Source organism: Helianthus annuus, chromosome 9, assembly GCF_002127325.2.
Source record: "Helianthus annuus cultivar XRQ/B chromosome 9, HanXRQr2.0-SUNRISE, whole genome shotgun sequence".
Taxonomy (NCBI): domain Eukaryota; kingdom Viridiplantae; phylum Streptophyta; class Magnoliopsida; order Asterales; family Asteraceae; genus Helianthus; species Helianthus annuus.
The window spans coordinates 98,919,523-98,941,623 of record NC_035441.2 but is presented as its reverse complement, the minus strand read 5'-3'; the positions used below and the strand labels follow the sequence as shown (position 1 = coordinate 98,941,623).

General features: G+C 33.5%; 2 long non-coding RNA genes across 4 annotated transcripts; one reads left to right on the top strand and one right to left on the bottom strand.

Annotated features, from left to right (window-relative positions):
- Positions 1 to 8,293: 8,293 nt before the first annotated feature.
- LOC110877951 lies at positions 8,294 to 11,750 on the top strand. 3 transcript variants are annotated; one of them, XR_004865941.1, is made up of 5 exons: positions 8,294 to 8,512; positions 8,602 to 8,684; positions 9,280 to 9,431; positions 11,008 to 11,116; positions 11,500 to 11,750. It is a non-coding gene; the product is annotated as an uncharacterized LOC110877951 (long non-coding RNA). The 3 variants fall into 3 exon arrangements; XR_004865940.1 differs by having other exon boundaries at positions 11,434 to 11,750; XR_002557436.2 differs by having other exon boundaries at positions 11,008 to 11,750.
- A 9,429-nt stretch (positions 11,751 to 21,179) lies between these two features.
- LOC110874425 lies at positions 21,180 to 21,833 on the bottom strand. Its single transcript, XR_002555940.2, has 3 exons — positions 21,775 to 21,833; positions 21,348 to 21,415; positions 21,180 to 21,269 (listed from the first exon to the last, which is right to left on the bottom strand). It is a non-coding gene; the product is annotated as an uncharacterized LOC110874425 (long non-coding RNA).
- Positions 21,834 to 22,101: the final 268 nt, after the last annotated feature.

The window sequence follows — 22,101 nt, the reverse complement described above, 5'->3', positions numbered from 1 at the left end:
GGAAAAGGAAATGAATAGTGTTTTTAAAGATCCAACCCATTCATTCATTTTAATCCAACGGTTAACTGGCTATCTTTGTGGCCACGCGGTGTTTCTTCAGAAACAAACAATAGATATGCATTTGCAGAGAGAAGACAACAACAAGAACAGCTGTGTCCATTCACTAGAAACCCTCCACCCACCGGCTCCGACATCCGTCTTCCTCTTTGTTGACGAAATTGGCAACATTTAGAAATTTGGAACCCTATGCCCTGTAGGGTTTTATAGACCGTGAACACAAAAGATTGAAATCTTTGTGCAGGTTTAAAGTGCTTTAGCGCACTTCCACGACAATGGTGAGAACCGTGAAGGAAGGATGTCCCCTCTCAGAAATTTGTCATGGGTTACGTCGCTCACATTAAACGATCTGGAAGTTGTTTCATGTTTTTTTTCCCTTCTTATTTAGAGTGATTCATTAGGTTTCTTTGGAATGGATTAATCTAGAATCAAATGTTGGGTTTTCAATTACATTTGCGCATTTGATTTTTTACATGTAGTTTCTTCTCTCCGGTTCCATACTTCAGTCATCGCTCCATGTAACGCTTTTCTATGGCGTCTAGACTTTTGGTTGTGGGGTTCTCACTTGCGTAGTTGCGTTTCACTTTTGATATGATTTGATTTTTTACCAAACGTTTCGTTTCTCCATTTCGCTCCATGCAGTGATATTTGGACTTTGTTGTTACTCTAAAGTTGGGGTGTGCATGGATTGGTTTTGACCAAAAACCATAACCATAACCGCGATGTCGGTTATTGGATAGGGTTAGGCTGAATGTACCCTCTCTTAATACCTTTAAATACCCCCTACCATAAAATCACATTAAAACTTGTAATATTTACCCCCTATACAAATTATCATTTTAAAATATATTCTTTTTGTTACAAAAAAAAAATCAAAAGTGTAAAAAAAGATTACGACGTTTTTTTTTTCAAAGAAAAATTTTTGTTTTTTAATGTTTATTTAAAAAACGTATTTTTTTAGAAGTTCTCGGATATTGTTTTTAAAGAAACTTTGTCAAATTTATTGAACATCTTTACAAATAAATAATAACATTTTTATAAAAACAATAAAAAAAAGTTTTGAATTCTCTTTTTAAAAAAAAGTCTATATTATGTTTTTCCCTCATCTAGTTTTTATTTTAAGGGTCTTACTTTAATAATTTTTAATACTTTAAATGGGTTTATAAAATAATTAACAACTTTTATTTATTAAAAAGTAATAAAGTTTTTTCTTTTTTAAAACAGTGTCTGTAGCTCTAGCACATATTAATCATTCAAACCATCTATGTAAGTGAATAAATAAATAATAAGTACTAAAATAATTTTATCAATCTATAAATTAACAATCTATATAAGTTCAAATTTAATTAGTGTAAGGAGTATGTTATAAGCAAGTTAAAACCAGTTTAAGACTTTCGATCAAAGTGAACTCTTTAAAAAATATGTTTTTTTTTAACTAATATAAAAAACAAACAAAAATTTTGAAAAAAAAAATGTCTACAATATTTTTTACATTTTTGAATTTGTTTTGTAACAAAAAGAATATTTTTAAAAATTGACGACATGTATATGGGGTAAATATGATAAGTTTAAATGTGATTTTATGGAAAGGATGTAAGAAAAGTAGAGTTTTTTCCCAAACTAGTGTTGGTGAAAAAAATATTTACCATTTTAGTGTTCTCTTAAAAATATTTACCAAACTAGTGTTTTTTATTTATTTTTTAGTTACCTTTTCTTTTAATTAACATATTATACTTTATTTATTCAATCAATCTATTTTCTACTTTTTGTATTCTTTTTTTATTCATTCAATCCTTTTTTTAATCTATCAACCCATTATGGTGTTTTTTATAGTGTTTTTTACCAGCTGATTCCTTTTTTCAATCAACCCACGTCACAGATTATACCCTTATACAATTACCAACTTAGGGTATGTGTCATTTGTTTAAAAGTCACAACTTTTAGTTTATTTTAATCACACCCTTTCATTTTATTATTATATTATATATATACTTAATCAAAAACCAACTTAATTGACGTTATGTTTACCGTCTTGACGTTACAACCTAACTTCCAATCTTTACTTTACCGTCGTTATGCATTCCACCCCATGCCATTACCCACATGGTACCCTTTTAATCATACCCTTTACGGTTTTACCCCATTTATGCTGTTTCTTGAATTAATTATATCAAGGTTTCCTTCGTTCCAAATTTTTTTGTTAGGGTTTTCAAATTAGTTACAGACAAATTAGTTATAAATTGTGGGGAAAATGATTTTCATAAAGGAATATCACATAAATCTGAGTCTTAGAAAGTTGAAGAAGATTTTGGAAATATTTTGTTCCATAGATTCCATGGTTCGTATGGATCATTTCAAACAGAGTGATCATAAGGGATGCGATGGTTTAGTATGCGGTTGAATCGCTACCAAACCCGTTGATTCAAGACACAGACGCACCAACCAGAGGGTTTGATGGATCACGAAAGGATTCGCTGGTTTGGTAGTATCGTCATATCAATCCCTAAAATTGATGTGTTAGTTTGTTGCTTGATAAACAGACCTAATGGTTTGATCAAACGACCAACAATCATGTATAATGATCTTCAAATGGATGCTATGGTTTGCTAAATCACATACATTAATATGAATGGTCACGATGGTGCAGTAGATGTGACTATTCAAAAGGTTGCCACACCATGGACACACCTCTTCGAAAGGGTCCTTCTATCACGACCCATCGTCCATAATCTTCACCATGACGTTTCGGGTAGACCTTCAAACGATGCAGCGGCGATTTGCTTAAAGATCTACTCGAACTTCAAACAATGTTCTACTCGATCTTGGCGATCTAGAAGAGAAACGTTTGAATGCACTATAGATAATAAAGTTTAACATTGAAATTTAATCATGGTGAAACATGTGCAGAATTGCCTGTGTTACGGTTGATTCCTTTTTGTGACATCTCTGTGTATGCACTAAGACTAATCATCAGAATTCACAAAGTAGAATCAATCCTCAATTAGATAAATTTGACTGTCAAATATGATTTTATTGTTGGTTTAAAAGAAAGTAAATGATTTTGTCTTATGCATGCTAATTTCATTATTGCATTTGCATATGGATTTGTTGTAAGACCTCGGTACACATTCAAGGAATATGATTATATATGGGCAAATATTGTTTTTTGGTTTACTGTTTTGGTTAAAAAAAAGCCTTTTGCTATGGGTAATGTTTAATTCTGTAAAGAAAGGGGTCTACTAAAGAGATTGCTTTAACATCTGATGCCATCGACATGTAAATTTATATTTCATTTAATTAGAAAAACTCAATTAAAGCCTTAGAATCTCAATCTTATATACATTTTATATGAAGTATAACTTTTGATTAACTAATTCTATTGTTTAGTTGTGAAAATGAAACTTATGTATATAATATATTGATCTACGCACTCGAAATGGTGTTTGGCGTTGATTTGAAGTTTGATAGGTTTTCCTTTTTCTGTAATTTAGATTGCATTTTTCTATGTTGTAGGTGGATATCAATCAATCAAGTGCTGCGTAGGCCTGAGCAGTTGTTCTTAACGGAGCCCCAACATATACGAATAGAGGTGGCATTCGTGTCAGGTTGAATTGGTGAAGCCGGACATTACCCATATTTTTATCGGTATTGTAAACCAACCCTAACCTAAGCACATTTATATTTGTTTAACCCGAATATGATTTTTATAACCCGTTTATCTAACCGTCTCAAACGAGTTGACAAGTTGTAAATTGGTTGACAGATTTTTAATGGGTTAATTGGTTAAACTGGCTGCCATGTCATAACCTATATCAATTAAAGTCTATTTGACTTTTTTAACCATATATTACATTATAACTTCAGTAAAGGGTGATATTGGGTTTAAGAGATTAGATGTACACTGGGACAAAAGGTGATATTCTGATCAAAGGGGGTGATCATCCGTAGAGTCGGAAAGCTAGGTGGAATGGAAAAGTTTACAACTCGGACGTTGTGAGTCAGCCTTCCACATGCCATGCACCCCATGTCCCTTTTAGCAGCACATGTTTTTGAAACTTTTCTCATCTGTTTGTTTTGTATAACAGCATACGCTAGAGAGAGAGAGACAGAAGAGGTGGCGGATACAAGGCGGCATCGTTTAGGGTTCCGTCAAACATTGAAAATTAGTTTAACTTTAACAAACAGTACAGGTCCCTAAAAGCATGTGTATAACCTCTTAAGCAACCAATAATCCTACGTATAATTTATCTCTACATCTCATCTGCTATTCTATCTTTTAATAGTAGCCATGTCGTTCACTTCCTGTCCACTTTTCATTGTCAGTTTTGTGCATATATAAATGAGATATGAACGCCATAAGTTGCTCTTTGCAGCTTGAATAACTACTTAGAAGACAAATTTACTATGCTATTTTAGTTTATATTGATCTTGATCTTCAAACACCATTTGTGGATTTAGGTTTTTCGTTGTGTTTTGAAACTGTGAGTATCAAAAGCCTTGCGAACGTGTAGTTAGAGTTGGGAATTAAAAATCATCGGTATTAAAAACATTCATAATCAAGATCCCGCCGCAACGCGCGGGTTGACGTCAACTCGTTAACTACAAAAATCATCCCAAATAAATATAAACAATGAAATAAGAAACATAAAATAACTAATCAAGTATTAAAACTTGATTTGATATTGGTCTTAATATCACATAAAGACGAAAAAATATCAAATAAAGCCGGTCGCTACTAGTCTCAATATAGTAACTGATCAAGTATTAAAACTTGATTTGATATTACTTATGCTTATTATATTACAACTTAATTTAAGATTTCAATCTTTGTACTTTATCATAAGAATGATGAAACCATGACTTGGTTTGTATTTTATATAAGAAGAATATGAATCTGATTCAATATTCAACTGAAATGTAAGTTTGTCAGATGTTCGTTCTATTTATTACTTAATAAAGAAAATGTAACTACAATAACAAAATAAATGAATAAATAAAGTATAATATGTTAATTAAAAGAAAAGGTAAGTACAAAATAAATGAAAAACACTAGTTTGGTAAATATTTTTAAGAGAACACCAAAATAGTAAATATTTTTTCCACCAACACTAGTTTGGGAAAAAAACTCAGAAAAGTAATAAGAGGGGGTATATTTAGCAGCCCCCGGATAACCATAACCATAACCGATCGGTTATGGTGGTTATGGTTATTCGGTTTTGATGGTTATAGCGGGTCGGTTATGGAAGGTTAACCGTGTATTTAGCTTAGCTAAAGATAACTTAATCTTTTTAACATAGAATAAATTGTTATTGCATATTTGTATATATTAACATATTATATAGTATTAAAAAACACATATAATCTATAATATTAATACCAATGACTATCGAATATTCAAATATAGTGATATGATACATTCTATAAATTCAAATAAACATTCAATCAAAACCACAAAATGATATGAAAAACCCATAAGTACTAAAAATATTCAGTCAAAAACATCAAATATTAAAAATATGGTGAGAAGTCCTAAATCCTACAAAGATTTATTACATGTCGATTGTTTGGTTATGGTAGGTATGGAAAAAATGATAACCACAACCGACCCGCTACTTTCGGTTTTCAAAAAAAAACCATTAATCGACCCATAGGTGTTTTATTTGGTCTCGGTTTTATCGGTTAATTCGGTTATGATTCGGTTAATTCGGTTTTTTACGCACCCCTACTCTAAAGAGAATGGTTTCCATTTGAACAGAAGGGTAATAGCTTTGATTTGAATAGTATGGATGGTCGAATCTATTTGTAGGTACCCTTTAAAGGGGGATTTTAAAGGGGGATTTGGAAGATGTCACTACAATTTAAATTCCTATTGATATTGAACTAGGTTATATGCTCGCGCGTTGCAACGGTATATTATCGCGGGCATTCGACCGGCATCGGTTCAGTTCGTTACAGTACTCTTACGGTACATGCACTTGGTATAGAAGTTAACACGTATTTTACATCAACTGAAAAAAATAAAAACGAACACCGGTATCAGTGTCATGTTATTGGTACCGATATTCTTTTATCTATATATTAACATGTATCGAAACCAATTACCATAAAATAAAATACATATACCAGTACCGATGTTGTGCAATACGGTACGGTAGTGATACAGTTTCAGTTATCGAAACAAAAAACATTAAAATTAAATACCGGTACCAATATCGTTGTTGTTAGGTTGGTTTCAATTCAGTTCACTATGTAAGGGCACGACATCTCTTATGAGTTTAGGGTTTAAGGTATAGGATACTTATTATTTTAAATATGTATAATGTAGGGCTGTTCATGAGCCGAGCCGAGCTAAGCTAGGGAAAGCTCGGGCTCGGCTCAATTGTAAACCGAGCTGGCTCGGCTCAGCTCAGATTTGAAACCCTGAAAATCTAAGCTCGGGCTCGGCTTGGTTTTAAACCGAGCTGGCTCGGCTCGGTTTGGTTTGGCTCGTTTTTTAAAATAAAAATTAATACATAACTCTCAAAATTCAGTATTCTAAAATATTATTCAATACTTCAAAAGAATATATTCAAAATAAGTTCAACCTAATACATTACAAGCCAATATCACGTTCAACAACGCAAAATAAGTTTTATATTTGAACTGAATACAGTATTTGTTCATTAGCACGATAATCAACCTTTAAATATGTCATAGATATCAAACTATAAGCCTAAATACATGTAAATAATAATCACTTTTTTTTGTAATATATTAGATGTATAAAAAATAAAATCTATTATAAGTAAAATAATTCGAGCTAAGCCGAACCGAGCTACCAAGCGAGCCAAACCGAGCCAATTTGGCTCGTCACGAGCCGAGCCGAGCTAGGCTCACTTTCTAACCAAGCCGAGCCGGCTCGGCTCACTTTCAAACCGAGCCATATCGAGCGAGCTTTTTCCGAGCTAAATCCGAGCGAGCTTCGAGTGAGCTCCGAGCCGCGAGCTTTTTGGACAGCCATCGTATAATGTAATAATATGTTTTCTTACGATATTCATTTTATTTATAAATGTACTAGGTTATCACCCGCGAACTTCGCGGGTAGAAACATTAACTTTATATTAATCGAACTATGTCATTAAATAAAATAAAAATACATGTTTTCGAACATAATTTTTTTTATAATTGTGTTGAATTGAAAATTGTAGTCATTGGGTTGCGAGTAAGGTCAGAAACTTCGGGCAAGAACCAGAGGCAGAAACTTGCCTCACTGAATGACCCAAGAAACAAAAAAAAACTTTTATTTTTTATAATAAAATATACGCATGGAGTTGTTCGAACCTACAAAACAAACTCATTTAATTAAATTTAGAAATTAATTAAAAGTTTACATAAGAAAATATAAACAAAAAAAACTTTATTCATTAAATATACATTATATATTTTTTTAACAATCATGACCAATCGAAATATAACAAATTAATAACATGGATATTAATATAGTGTTGATTGTTCCCATTTTTAAATAATCACTTGCTTATTAAAAAAAAATCCATTAACTTTGAAGACATTAAACTGACTTGCTAATGGTATTCATTCATACCTAATATGATACGCTAATCAATAAATAAAACACACACACTAAAAAACCATTCAAATAATAATGTTGAGTAAATCATTAAAAACTCTATCCAAATGTATGCCATTTAGTACTCAATGGTAACAAAACACACAACAAAGTGAAACCATCATGCTGCCTCCTGCAATTGAGGTGCCTACATAAAGATGTACTGCAGAAAACATAGATTAAACTAATCGCTCTTAACACGATACATTTTTCGTATAAAATGAGCGAAACTTAATCTTCCAAGTACCTCGAATGGTTTGCCGGATCATTCAAAATCCAGTATGTTTAGAGCAACTTCACAGCTCTATGATACAATCGGCTCTGGATCTTTGGAGAATTCCTTAAGTAAAGATATACACTGGTCATCTACAAAAATGGTTTATTAAGGTCAAAAACATAAAGTTTTTCATAAAAGTGTCCCGAGTCAACCCAACAGAGTCGTTTTGACCCTAAAAACCATATTTGACTACCTACCCAACATAGTCCATTTATATATACTCTAATTTGCAACAAAAAGGTGCATTAGTTGTTGTAACTTGTGCTTCTATTGTATTTCAAGCTAAACCTTTGTACCTTGAGCATTGATATATGTACATTAACTTTTTGATGCTGGAAACCCATCATCAGGTCCTCACAAAATCGCAGGGGAGAGAGAAGGACACAAAAACATCAATAGAAACCCTAACTATCTTCCACCGCCCTCTTCTCCGTCTTCCCATCGCTCCTGCATCCACTCCGACGCCTACTTCACTCTCATCAACAACTCCTCCACCTGATCTCACTCGATTGATAGGCGATGATGACGACGGAGATGGTGTACGCGGCGTCACCGCCTTTGCCTGGACGAGGGTTGGTTTTCTTCAACTTTCAAGATTGGGGCTTTTCTTTTGAATCTTTTCTATTCATCTCACCCTTTGCTATTTTTGATTGATTATTAGTAGGTGGTTTGACGGTGGTGTTCTCCTTTCTCTTATCTATCTTCTAAATTCCTCATTGTCAATTCTCTACTCCAGCTTCTAAGGTTCATCAATCTTGATTTCAGTATTAATTTGTTTGTGTTTTTAATTCTTTTTGATGCTTTGTATTGTTCGAATGCTTGCATAATCATCACAGCTAGGAACCTACTTATCATTAAGTGATGCATGTGATGCTTTCTAGCTGATTATAATTTCTTTATGATTTTCATAGTTTATTGAATAACACCATATGAGGAGTTATGTATCTTTTTACTTTTAACATGACATACATTTGAAATTGGGTTTACAAAGTTTGACTTTGTGGCCAATCTTGCAGAAAGTTTTCTCCAATTTAGAACACTGTATAGGAAAGTGACATCTTTTTAGTTCATAAGGTAAAGCTATTTTTCTCAATTAATGATTAATGTTTATCACCTTCTTAATTTGGTTCTTTTAAAAAGACTTTGGATATTTAAAGTTGCCATGATAAGTATTAATATGTATTCCTGTAATTACAACATATATACTTTATAATTTTTATTGTTTATTGATGTTCGTTGTAATATAAAAGCAGCAATAGATATACTTCGATGAATCATCTTTTTTAAGCTAATGCTTATTCGCAAACTATTATAACTCGGTTTTGGTATTCCTACTCAGTTTCGTAGGTGATTTTGGTTGGTCATCACGTTGGCAGGGTATGCATATCATATGCAATGGAGATATTTTAAACTAAAGTCGCGAAAGCCATCTTCATTGTTGCTTCAATGCTGAAAACTGTACAAAGCTCTTTCGACATGTTCTCCCTCAAGGTTAGCCTGATAAAATGTCATATTACAAGTCAAAATAAGTGAAATTTGGTTGTAATATCCCACAAATTCGCCTTTAACAAGAAATTTACAATATTACAAGCGAATACAAATAGTCTGATGAGGCAATGTCACGGCCCTCGGCCCCGGTTTGACCCGGTTCAAGAGCCGCGAGGCAGGAATCCCGTAGTATCTAATTTAGGCGACAACGGAAGTCTTTTAATACAGGATCTTTTAATACTAAAAATGCCCGTTTAATATATTACATAAAGTTTAGGGATAAAATCCCATAATTTACAGTAAGATGATTTCACAGGGAAATCTTTATTTCTCCAAAACATGTTTCTTTATTTATTCACATTGAGCCACTTTTCTAAGCTTGTAGTGCTTCACGGCACTTTTCTTGGATCACAACAGATCACCTGAAACATGTTTGAAAAAGGTTTTGTCAGCGGGGAAATACTGAGTGAATCATTCATTTTACTAAAAACAATATGGTTGTTATAATTTGCAGTATTAAGAGCGATTACAATGTTTCTGATATCAACCAACTACCCACAGTATTTGTCACTCGACCCATTGGCCCTCCTGTTGTCCAATAGTGTCTGTGACTATGGTCATATCACCCCTTGGCTAACTCGTTGTCCAATGGTGAAGATTATCGAGTAATGTATACAAAACCCCACATACCGGCTATAATTTGGTGATTACAAAGACTTAATCCCTGTAATTATAACTTTGAAAATAATTTGGAGTTTTGTAAAACAGTTGATAAAAAGAGAATGACTCACATTGCAGATTTAACGAGCAGTGTATAAGCCTACTGATTAGCCTTGATTAACCTAATTTAAACAATCAATGCACACAAACTAGGTTAGTAACTAATACAGCAGTTACGACAATTCACGAGATTAACCTTCACAACGATTAATAAGGTGCAATACTTAACAATTCAACGGATTCACAACGAATAACAGAGCATAGTCCGGATTCAGACAATACTCAAATATTCAAGTCGAAATCACGACGAATAACAAAGTATAAGCTCAATTCGAGCAGCACTCAAACAATCGTTGGATAGTTATAATCGATCGGACGTTGAATCGTAATAGCGATCGAGTTATTACCCTGATTGCGGCAGCGATTCGTGAATCGTGTGTGTTAATTGTATTGTTTCTGCTATAACTCGACGTACACAGTGAGTTTTTACGTCGTTTCACATCCCAGAATCCAGTCCCAAAGTCTGCTATTTATACCCGAATTTTGGACATGCTTACGGACCGTAAGCCATATCCCTCACGGTCCGTAAGAGAAGCAGTCTATTTATAGGGTAGCTGGGTTCGGGACTAGGCTTGCTGACTTGACAATTTTGCGAAATTCTAATTTGACAACGAATTAGTTAGATAATCGTTGGCTAGGTTTTACCCCCCCCCCCCCTGAGTTTTTAGGGGCCCTGATCCTGATTCCGATTGTTCTGGAAATTTTAGGGTTTATGCAAAATCACTTGGGTGTCTCAATTAGGGTTTCCTTATTGGATAATTATCATACTAAGTATTGATTTTAGTGAGAGTTGTTACAGGCAAGCTCAAAACTTTTTGTATGCAAGTGGGAACCATCAGCCTCCATCTGCTATAGATCTCGACAAATCACTTCTAAAGAATCAGTTATTCAATTAGACTCCTACAAAGGTATAAGTTTTCAGTTAGTTTGCGAATTCTTGGTGGCTTATGATGTTTATGATCAGAAGGGGAATTCTGATCATGGACAGAAGGGGCTGGGGGGTGAACAGCAGAACTAGAATGGCACGACGGGACGATGTGATTAAAAAAACAGTATGTGTGTTTGATATTGATTAGCAGGTAAATAAGGATATATATAAAAGAAAATATGTTTTTGTTTTGTTGCTTATTGGTAAAAAATTAGATTATAATGTATCTTTTTTACTATTTTATAAATGTACGTAACCCAAGAACAGTTTGCGACTCTCTTTGTTAACTGTGGGTAGGATGTTGATTGGACGCAGTGCTTATGGGATCATGTGGTATGTGTATATTTTTGTGATTGTGATCAGTTTGATGCTGAACTCAGAGACGAATGAGATGGTTTCATTGAAGAAGATTGCGTATGCTTTCAATAATTGTGTGGATGCAAAGCGGACGCTTCATGAGATTAAGCTTCTTCGACATTCGCATCATGAGAATGTGAGTTTTGCTACATGTTTGTTTAATAGATTTATGCAAGATTGTAGATCTTTTTTTTTATCAAATGTGAATTAGTAAACCATGTTGCATTGTAGATTTTTTTATCAACTATGAATTAGTAACCCATATTGCTTTTAGATTACTTAGCTGTAATCATTATAGATTTACAATCTGATTGAAATTGTTGAGAAAATTTGCTACGTTTTTTACGGTCAATAAGATCATAATGATTTGATAATTTACAGCTTTTGAATGCTTAATCGATTGTGTTTAGTTGGGTGTGCGTCTTAATTTGTAGGCCCCCGGCCGCATCGCGGCGGGGAGCTTCCATCTAGTTTTCCACCAAATGTTATTAAAAAGTATAGTAGATTTTAGAAGCATGGTTACCTTATATTTTTGGTTTTAAAAAATGTGGCAACTCTCTCTCTCTCTCTCTCATTTTCTTTGTGTTAAATTGTTTTTTTTTTTCCTTTTCCTTTCAGTTTTTCGTTTAGTATATAATTCAGTTTATAACAACCTCTCATTTTTTATACTTAAATGTGAATCTAATAAGTTCTGTTCAAACTTATTTGTCTACAATCAACAAAATCTCATATAACCAGCAATTTCATGCGCAATCAAAGGTGTCACAATCAAACACAGACATCAATAAATCTACACACTTTCTCAAAACATAATCTCTAACATCACTAACCTGTATCAATAATTCAAAACCCTAACTAATGTGTTGTGCACTCACTAATATCTGTTACACACGTCTCACTTAATCATCTTCACAACTTCAAACACATCTTATCTAATACCTTATGCCAATCAACAAAATCTCATATATCAATCAGCAATACAATGCACAATCAAAGACCTCACAATCAATTTCAAACATCAATCAATATACAAAATTTCTCAAGACACAAAGTCTAATATCACTAACCTGATTGTTGGTGCAGTTGTCTGTCGACTACATCTTCGTTCGAGTCTTAGAATAGGAATGGTTGTAAAATGTACGAAATACGAGAAATAGTGATTGTATAGAATTAGGCAAGCTGGATCGCTCATTAGGTCATTAATGGGCTGAACCGCTCGAACGGTTAGTGGACTGAACCGCTCGAACAGCAAACAACTTGGACCGCTCGAGTGGACATATTGTCTGGACCGCTCCAATGACATGTATGGGCCGCTTATTGGGCCTGTCCAATAAGCGGTCCCAGAGGCCTATATATACCCTTATGAGCGATTTGAGTAGTAACAGTTAGAACAGTTAGTGAAAACGTGCCGAAGTTCTGCCGGTGCGAGATTTGAAGTGTAATCAGCGTCAAATCAATAAAACAAGTAGTTAAAGTGATCTGCGTGCTATTTCTACCTTAGTTTCTTGTTATTCCGCACCTGAAACCAAGGAGAAAGCCTCTGAACGACTCGTTTAGGTCAGAATCCGATCCTACAATTGGTATCAGAGCTCAGGAGGAGGTTCTCTGCAGAAATTAGCCGGATTTCGTCACTTTTTCTTACTTCTACACCTTCTTTTTCTGATTCGGGAAGATTTCACGGTCAGAATTCGCTCATATTCTCACAGATTGTGCGCAATAGTATCGTGACAAACCCTGGAAAGTTTCAGATCAAAATTCGAAGTTTAAGTGGGTCAAAATTGGATTTGAAATTGTGGACCGCTCATTCGGTCGGATTGCTCTTGAACCGCTCATCCGGACGGATCGTGAACCGCTCATTCGGTCGGATTGATCTTGGACCGCTCCAAATTCACTGTTGTGAACCGCTTATTCGGACTACTTTGAACCGCTCATACGGACGAGTGGTGGATCGCTTATTTGGACCGTCTGGAATCGCTCGAACGGACAGATCTTGAACCGCTCGAGCGGACAATTCTTGGATCGCTTATACGGACGGGTAGTGGATCGCTCGATCGTATAGTCATCCGGATCGCTTATCTGGACCGCTTATTTGGCACAATTGCTGTTTGGTTCGCTTTTCTGTCACATTTAGCTCGCTTATTTGTCAACAAACACGTGTCGAGTTTTTGCGAAACATGGCGATGATGTTTGATGAACAGGAGAACTATTATTTCGAAAGATTTAATAATTGGCACCACGGATATCTAGATGAGGGTTATAGAAAAGTGAGCAAAGATGGATGGGCAAAAAGGTTTAAATATTTTGTGTGTCTGAAAGACGAAACATTGGATGATCTTAAAGACCGATATAGTGTCTTACTGAATTATTTGAAAGATCATGAGATATATCCGTCAAATGTTGAGAAGATAGAGAAGTTTGCAGATGCATTACCGATTGAATGGGGTGAATGTTTGAAAAATTTAAGGGAGGACTCAAATTTTTCAAAACTTCCTCTAAATCAATTCATCAGCAAACTTAGAGATCATGAATTTGAAACCAGAAAGAAAAAGAAAGAAATGATCAAGGTTTTGGAAAATAATGTGCTAGATCTGAGTTTAGATGTGTTTGAGGAGATGATCAAAAGGATTGGCAAATGTATCAGGGCAAAACATGTGATGAAATACGATTTTAAGAGAGGTTGTTATATTGATAATAATGGAAATCCTCTTGATTTCGTTAAAATGTTTTGTGCAGGTACATACATAGCAAAGGAAAAAGAAAGTCCAAAAGCTGAAGAATCGGTGAAGAATGAAACAAAGTGCTCAAAATGCGATAACGTCAAGACTGATAATGACAAACTCGTGAAAGACATGACAAGTTTGGCATCTGAAGTCAAAAAGCTGAACAACGAGAAGCACGCTGCTGAAAACCAGATTCTTTGGTTACATGAAAACTGTGAGAAACTAAAAACAGAAAATGACAAACTGTTAAATGATTTTAACTGTTTAACTTTGAAAAATCAAGAATTTGAAGAGCAAATGAAAATTCTTGAAGATGGGAGAAATGTGTTCAGTAAAAACAACATTGAAAAACAGAAAATGATAAATTCCCATCTTCAGAAAATTATCAAACTTGAAAAAGAAGGTGAATATGCTCAAATGAGAATCAAAGAGTTGGAAAAAGAGATTGAAAGTAAACAGAAATTATCAGAAGATGAAGATTTCTGGATCAAGTTGGAAAACAAGAACTTGAAAGCGAATGAATCAAAATTTCAAGAACATATAAAAGTTCTGGAAGATAAAACATCTGTTCTTGAAAATTTGAAGGTTGAGAATGAAAATTCCATCAAGTCTCATCTTGAGAGAATATCTCAGCTTGAGGAAGAAGCTAAGAATTCCAGGATCAAGATAGATGAACTTGAGAAGAAATTGATCAGTTTTGCGACTAAATCTGACAAGTTGAATATTCCTTGTCCAAAACCGATCAATTCAGTTCCAATAAGTGACGTAGTCACAAACTTTGACTCTGTTAAAGTTGAAGATTGTGATGAGACACCTGATGATGAAAATGTTAAAAAAGAAAAACAAAAATTGTTTTTAAAGTTGAAAGAAAAATTTCAGAAAACTGTTCTGCAATCAACTGAAAAAGGTGAATGCTCTAAGCAAAAGTCTTTGAAGAAGAAAGCAGAACAGAAACAAAAAGATAATAAAAGTTCATCGGGTCGATCATCCAATCAAAAACAAAAATTACAAAAAGTAAAAAATGAAAATTCAAAAATTGTTGGTAATAAGTGGTGCAGGTCAGACCACAGTGCTAAAGCGTCAAATCCAGGAAATGTGAGGAAGGAATACCACCAGGCCAAACAGTGTTACGACTTGAATGTTTGGAACAACGGTGGTAACTGGTATGATAACAAAATGTGCTACAGCTGCGGCTATCACGGACACATTGCTGTTAACTGCCAGTACTGGAGTTATGAGACCAGGAGGTGCTATAACTGCAATATTAAAGGTCACATTGCCAGAGATTGCTCAAGAAGATCGAATAACAGATTGAGAGCCAATTCTCAGAAAATGGCAAAGAAGAAACCAGTTGTTGTCAAGCCCAAAGAATTGAAAGCTTCAGGCCAAAATGTCAAAGAACAGAAGGTCAAAGAACCTAAAGTTCAAGAAACAAAAGTGAAACTGTCTCAGGGGCAGAAAGACCGACTGAGAAAGAAGAGAAAGAAAGCGAGAGAGTATTTAGAGAGAATTTTGTCCTCAGGTTCATCCGACAGATCAAAGAAGAGTGCTGATGAATCAACTCCCTCAACTGCAAAGTCAAACAAGTTGAATTCATCAGATGCAAATCTGAGGACAAAAGAGGAGAAAAAGAAGAAAGTGAAGTTTTTACTTCCTGGCGATGAATCTGTTTCTTCGGAAACAAAGGAGCCACATGTCGGCGATGAATCTGACTCATTACAGTCAGACAAGCCACATTCAGGAAATGATTCTGGAATGGTAAAGCCAGAGGAGCCATGTGTTGAGGTAAAGGTCGAGAATTCTAGTTTAACAATGGATGAGAAAAATTTTCCACCATTGTTGAATAAGAATTCAAAATCACCCAAGGCTGGTCAGGCTTGGGTGAAACTTTTCAAATAGAAAAATCTGACTTGCCGGAGATCCCAAGATGGTATCGTGGATCATGAATCGGCATCTTTCTTGAATTTTATTCGGTAACGTCAATCATGCAAACGGTAAAGAGGTTTGGTTGTGTTTGTGAATGTTTTACAAGTGGTACAGAGGATTCTGGACTGCATATGGTAAATCAAGGACATTAACTTGTACTTGGATTTTCCTACTTTTGTGTAGAAAACAAGATGATGAAGTAACCCCGTACCTAAACTGTTTGGTAAACAAACTAAGTTTTCCGGAAAAACCATTTTGATTAAAACAAACTTAAGTGTTTTGAAATCACAATGGGAAAATAGTTTGTTATGAGGGGGAGTTCTGATTGTTTATGCTAGGTGGATAGAGAATTGAAGTGATTCTCATCAGGTTGTCAAGTTTGTACAGTTTGTTTCAAATTTTCCCAGAAAATCAAAATTGAAACATATTTTGATTTTAGGGGGAGAAAAATTTTTAAAAAAATTAGAAAATTTGAAAATGTAAAAAACATTGAAAAATTGTAAAAATGAGTTTTGTTGCGAAACAAGAGGACATGATAGTAAATCAGTTGGACTATCACAGCATGCTAAAGAAATGTAATGTAAAATGTGATAAACGGTCTCACTAATGATGTGATGATAGGTTTTTGTACATTTAGTAGATTTATTCGGGATATAAACCTAAGATTTCAAACTTATGAAATTCGTGGGGAACACTACTTGGATATATAGGTAACCCCTGAAATCTCGTTTGAAAGGTCTCATATTCTGATATACTAGGTGTTTATACTCTATGATGTCTGGGGTATTATTCCGGGACTTCTGCTGAACGGTAGTTCTGACCTAGTCCTTGGCTAATACTTTCCATAAAATGCTTGAAATATAGCATAAAGCCCTCAGTTGATTAGACAATAAAATTGATAATCATCTGTTGTAGCTGAAAAGATCCTCTAAAGGGGACACACTGCTAAGTCGAAGCTGATATCTCTCTGCTGAACGGAAGTTCTGACCTGAGATCCCTCAGTTCTCGCATTTTTCCCCTAATTTATGTACAGACATCATTGTAGTGTTCATACCTGTAAGACTGAATATTGGGATTCTGGATATGGGAGTATATTCAAGAGGTGGGACACATGAATTGATCTAAGTTCATAAAACGCCTAAATAGTATCCTGAATAGATTGAAAATTGTATGAAAATTTAAGAGGACAAATATATCGTCAATCTACGTGAATCGTTTAGAACTTAAAACGATTAGAAGCTTAACGGTGCTTGTGATGCGTCTCAAAACTGATATGATCCTCTTGCACAAACTCACAAAAATATGTTTGTTTTGCATTTAAATTTCTGTCTTTGAGTTTACATTTCATATTTTGAAAAATCCAAAAAGATTTTCGACAACTGATGGTGAAGAGCTGATTTTCAAAATCTCAAAGGCTAAACTTGATGAACAGACAGGTTGGTTAAGTCATTTGAAATGTTTAAAATGATTCATTAATTTGAATTAGAAATCGGAATGTTTCAAATTTGTGATCAGTGTTTAATTTGTAAAAATTCTCAAATGATTTGTTGATTCATTAAGTTGAATCACAACTTTATTTGTTTATGATAGAGTGTTTGAGATGTATGCAGATGATGCAGATGATGAGCTGAACAGAAAAAGCCAGGAGATAATTTCTATGGTGGTAACAAATCCCAGACGACTATCCTAGCAGGGTGATAGGGGGAGTCTGATGAAAGTTATAGTCAAAGAAAGAAAGATCCAGGCAGATTTCTTGAAGAAGACCGAACAATATCCGAGAATGTCTTGTTGAAGACTCTCACTGAAGATTCCGTCAACATTCAAGGGGGAGTCTGTTGGTGCAGTTGTCTGTCGACTACATCTTCGTTCGAGTCTTAGAATAGGAATGGTTGTAAAATGTACGAAATACGAGAAATAGTGATTGTATAGAATTAGGCAAGCTGGATCGCTCATTAGGTCATTAATGGGCTGAACCGCTCGAACGGTTAGTGGACTGAACCGCTCGAACAGCAAACAACTTGGACCGCTCGAGTGGACATATTGTCTGGACCGCTCCAATGACATGTATGGGCCGCTTATTGGGCCTGTCCAATAAGCGGTCCCAGAGGCCTATATATACCCTTATGAGCGATTTGAGTAGTAACAGTTAGAACAGTTAGTGAAAACGTGCCGAAGTTCTGCCGGTGCGAGATTTGAAGTGTAATCAGCGTCAAATCAATAAAACAAGTAGTTAAAGTGATCTGCGTGCTATTTCTACCTTAGTTTCTTGTTATTCCGCACCTGAAACCAAGGAGAAAGCCTCTGAACAACTCGTTTAGGTCAGAATCCGATCCTACACTGATGCGCTACTGCTCAATAATGTGTCAGTGCCATGAAAAACTTCATAACCCTAACTAATGTGTTAACTTGCCAAGGCTCAAGGTTGTATCTTATTCCAATGTTGTTTGTCCGACGCATCGTCACAAATCTAACAACCGAGTCAATCAAACTATTAGCTAAAAAAGTAAAATAATGATTGAGTTCAAAATTTAAAATTTAAAATTTAAAATTTAAAATTTAAAATCTGAAAATCAAATCACTAATATCTAATCTCGTAAATCAAGCAAACTTATTAGGAAAGTCTAACCTTGCCAAGCAAAACCAACCGACATGGTACCAATTTCCAGCCATAGCAAGCATATCTCTGTCCAACATAGTTGCAGCCAAAAACTCCAGACCATCCAAAATAAACACCTAATGAATCAAAATAAAAACACATAAACCTTGAATATTACTCAATTTATGACTACTATCCCACAAAACAAAACTTTGTCAACAAATTATACTAACTTATGCAATGGTAAACAATAAAAATAACAAATTAATTTAGATGATTAGCCTTGCAGAAAACCCAAATCGAGAAAGTTTACCTGAATTGTTAACGAAAAAAATCAGACTCAGATTGGGTTACTCAAGCGGATATTAATCACTGGAATAAGATCTGGTATCAAACATAAGAGCACACATGAGTTGATTAACGGAACAAAATGGTGAGGAAAAGAATATACATCAGTTAATCGAATAGAGATCAATTTCCCATAGGATCCCATTCAAGATATATAGATATATAGATATAGATAAAGAAATGTGCAAGATATACCTTTCCTTCAACTTCTCATCGGATCCCATTCAAGAGTTCCTTGTAAGGGAAGGAGTCTGAAAGAAGTTTATCACCAAAAATTACAAAACACAGTTTGAATTAGATATGCAACTCGAGTACAAAAACAATAGTCGAAGACTCGAACCATTCCTAAAATTACAAATAATATAGTCAAAGCATCTCATAAAAAAACATCAAGATTTCAAAGCATTCAAAATTTAAAATCAAACACAATAATGGTTTACTTCAAAATTTAAATTTTAAATAATGATTGGCTTCAAAAATTAAAACTTAAAATCTGAAAATCAAATCACTAATATCCAATCCCATAAATCAAGCAAACTTATTAGGAAAGTCTAACCTTTCAAATTTAAATTCAATTTACAGATTCGAAATTTAAAATCAAACATATTAATGGCAAACTTTCAAATTTAAATTTAAAATAATAACTGACTTCGTAATTGAAAATTTAAAATCAAGCACAACAATGGTTTACTTCAAAATTTAAATTTAAAATGATGATTGACTTCAAAATTTAAAATTTAAAATCAAGCATAACAATGTTGTTTCCAGCCATAGCAAGCATATCTCTGTCCAACATAGTTGCAGCCAAAAACCCCGGACCATCCAAAATAAACACCTAATGAATCAAAATAAAAACACATAAACCTTGAATATTACTCAATTTATGACTACTATCCCCCAAAACAAAACTTTGTCAACAAATTATACTAACTTATGCAATGGTAAACCATAAAAATAACAAATTAATTTAGATGATTAGCCTTGCAGAAAACCCAAATCGGGAATTTTACCTGAATCGTTAACGAAAAAAATCACACTCAGATTGGGTTACCCAAGCGGATGTTAATCACTGGATTAAGATCGGGTATCAAACATAAGAGCACACATGAGTTGATTAACGGAACAAAATGGTGAGGAGAAAAATATACATCAGTGAATCGAATAGAGATCAATTTCCCATAGGATCCCATTTAAGATATATAGATATATAGATATAGATAAAGAACGGTGCAAGATATAACTTTCCTTCAACTTCTCATAGGATCTCATTCAAGAGTTCCTTGTAGGGGAAGGAGTCTGAAAGAAGCTCTTCACCTAAAAATACAAAACACAATTTGAATTAGATATGCAACTCGAGTACAAAAATAATAGTCGAAGACTCGAAGCATCCCTAAAATTACAAATAATATAGTCAAAGCATCTCATAAAAATCATCAAGATTTCAAAGCAATCAAAATTTAAATTCAAACACAATAATGGTTTACTTCAAAATTTAAATTTAAAATAATGATTGACTTGAAAATGCAAAATTTAAAATCTGAAAATCAAATCACTAATATCTAATCCCGTAAATCAAGCAAACCTATTATGAAAGTCTAACCTTTCAAATTTAAATTCAATTTACAGATTCAAAATTTAAAATAAAACACATTAATAGAAAACTTTCAAATTTAAATTTAAAATAATAATTGACTTCGAAATTGAAAATCTAAAATCAAACACAATAATGGTTTACTTCAAAATTTAAATTTAAAATAATGATTGACTTCAAAATTTAAAATTTAAAAATCAAATCACTAAGGAAACATACGAAAAATATAGCATCATATTCCTCAATCACCTTTAACAACGAATGAGAGATGTTTTTAGGATCAATAACTGCAAGGTAAGTTAACCAATGTTTTAAAAAATATATAATGGTAATCTATTTATAGAAACAAAGTCTATTTACAGAAACCGAATCATAATTCCGAATACAAAAATCATCTTTAACAACAGTAATCTGTTTATAGAAACAAAAACAACTTTAAAAATGAAATTAAAGGGATCTTTAAAGAACTAACAACTAACTAAATACAAAAATTATAACTAAATGACACACGATAAATCATCATCAATAATTTTAAGACATTAACATATGGAAGTTGTTCTCCCCACAATAAGGTTGCAAAATCATACGGTATTTCCTATCAATCGAAACAAAAAAAACATATAAATTGCAATAACTTATTGTGTGCACAAAACTGAAAACTTAAGAAACATACCAAAAATATAGAATCATAGTCCCCAATCAACATTAATAACGAAGGAGCGTTGTTTTCATGATCCATAACTGCAATGGAAGTAACCACTGTTTTAAAAAAAATATAACGGTAATCTATTTATAGAAACAAAGTCTATTTACATAAACCGAATCATAATTTCGAATACAAAAATCATCTTTAACAACACTAACCTATTTATAGAAACAAAAACATCTTTAAAAAGAAATTAAAGACATCTTTAAAGAATTAACAATTAACTAAATACAAAAATTATAACTAAATACAAAAAAATTATAACTCACAAAACAAACCATAAGAAATTCAAAAGATAATCACATAAAATTTCAAATTAACACCTAAAGAAAGAAATAAAAAAGAAAGACTATACATATCAAAAAACAAACAACAACAACAAAACTGAACTAACCTGTTTTTGGTCGACGAACAATTCGAAAAATATAGGATCATAGTCCTCAATCAACTTTAACAACGAAGGAGCGTTGTTTACATGATCCATAACTGCAAAGGAAGTAACCACTGTTTTAAAAAAATATAACGGCAATCTATTTATAGAAACAAAGTCTATTTACTTCAAAATTTAAATTTAAAATAATGATTGACTTCAAAATTTAAAATTTAAAATTTAAAATTTAAAATCTGAAAATCAAATCATTAATATCTAATCCCGTAAATCAAGCAAACTTATTAGGAAAGTCTAACCTTTCAAATTTAAATTCAATTTACAGATTCGAAA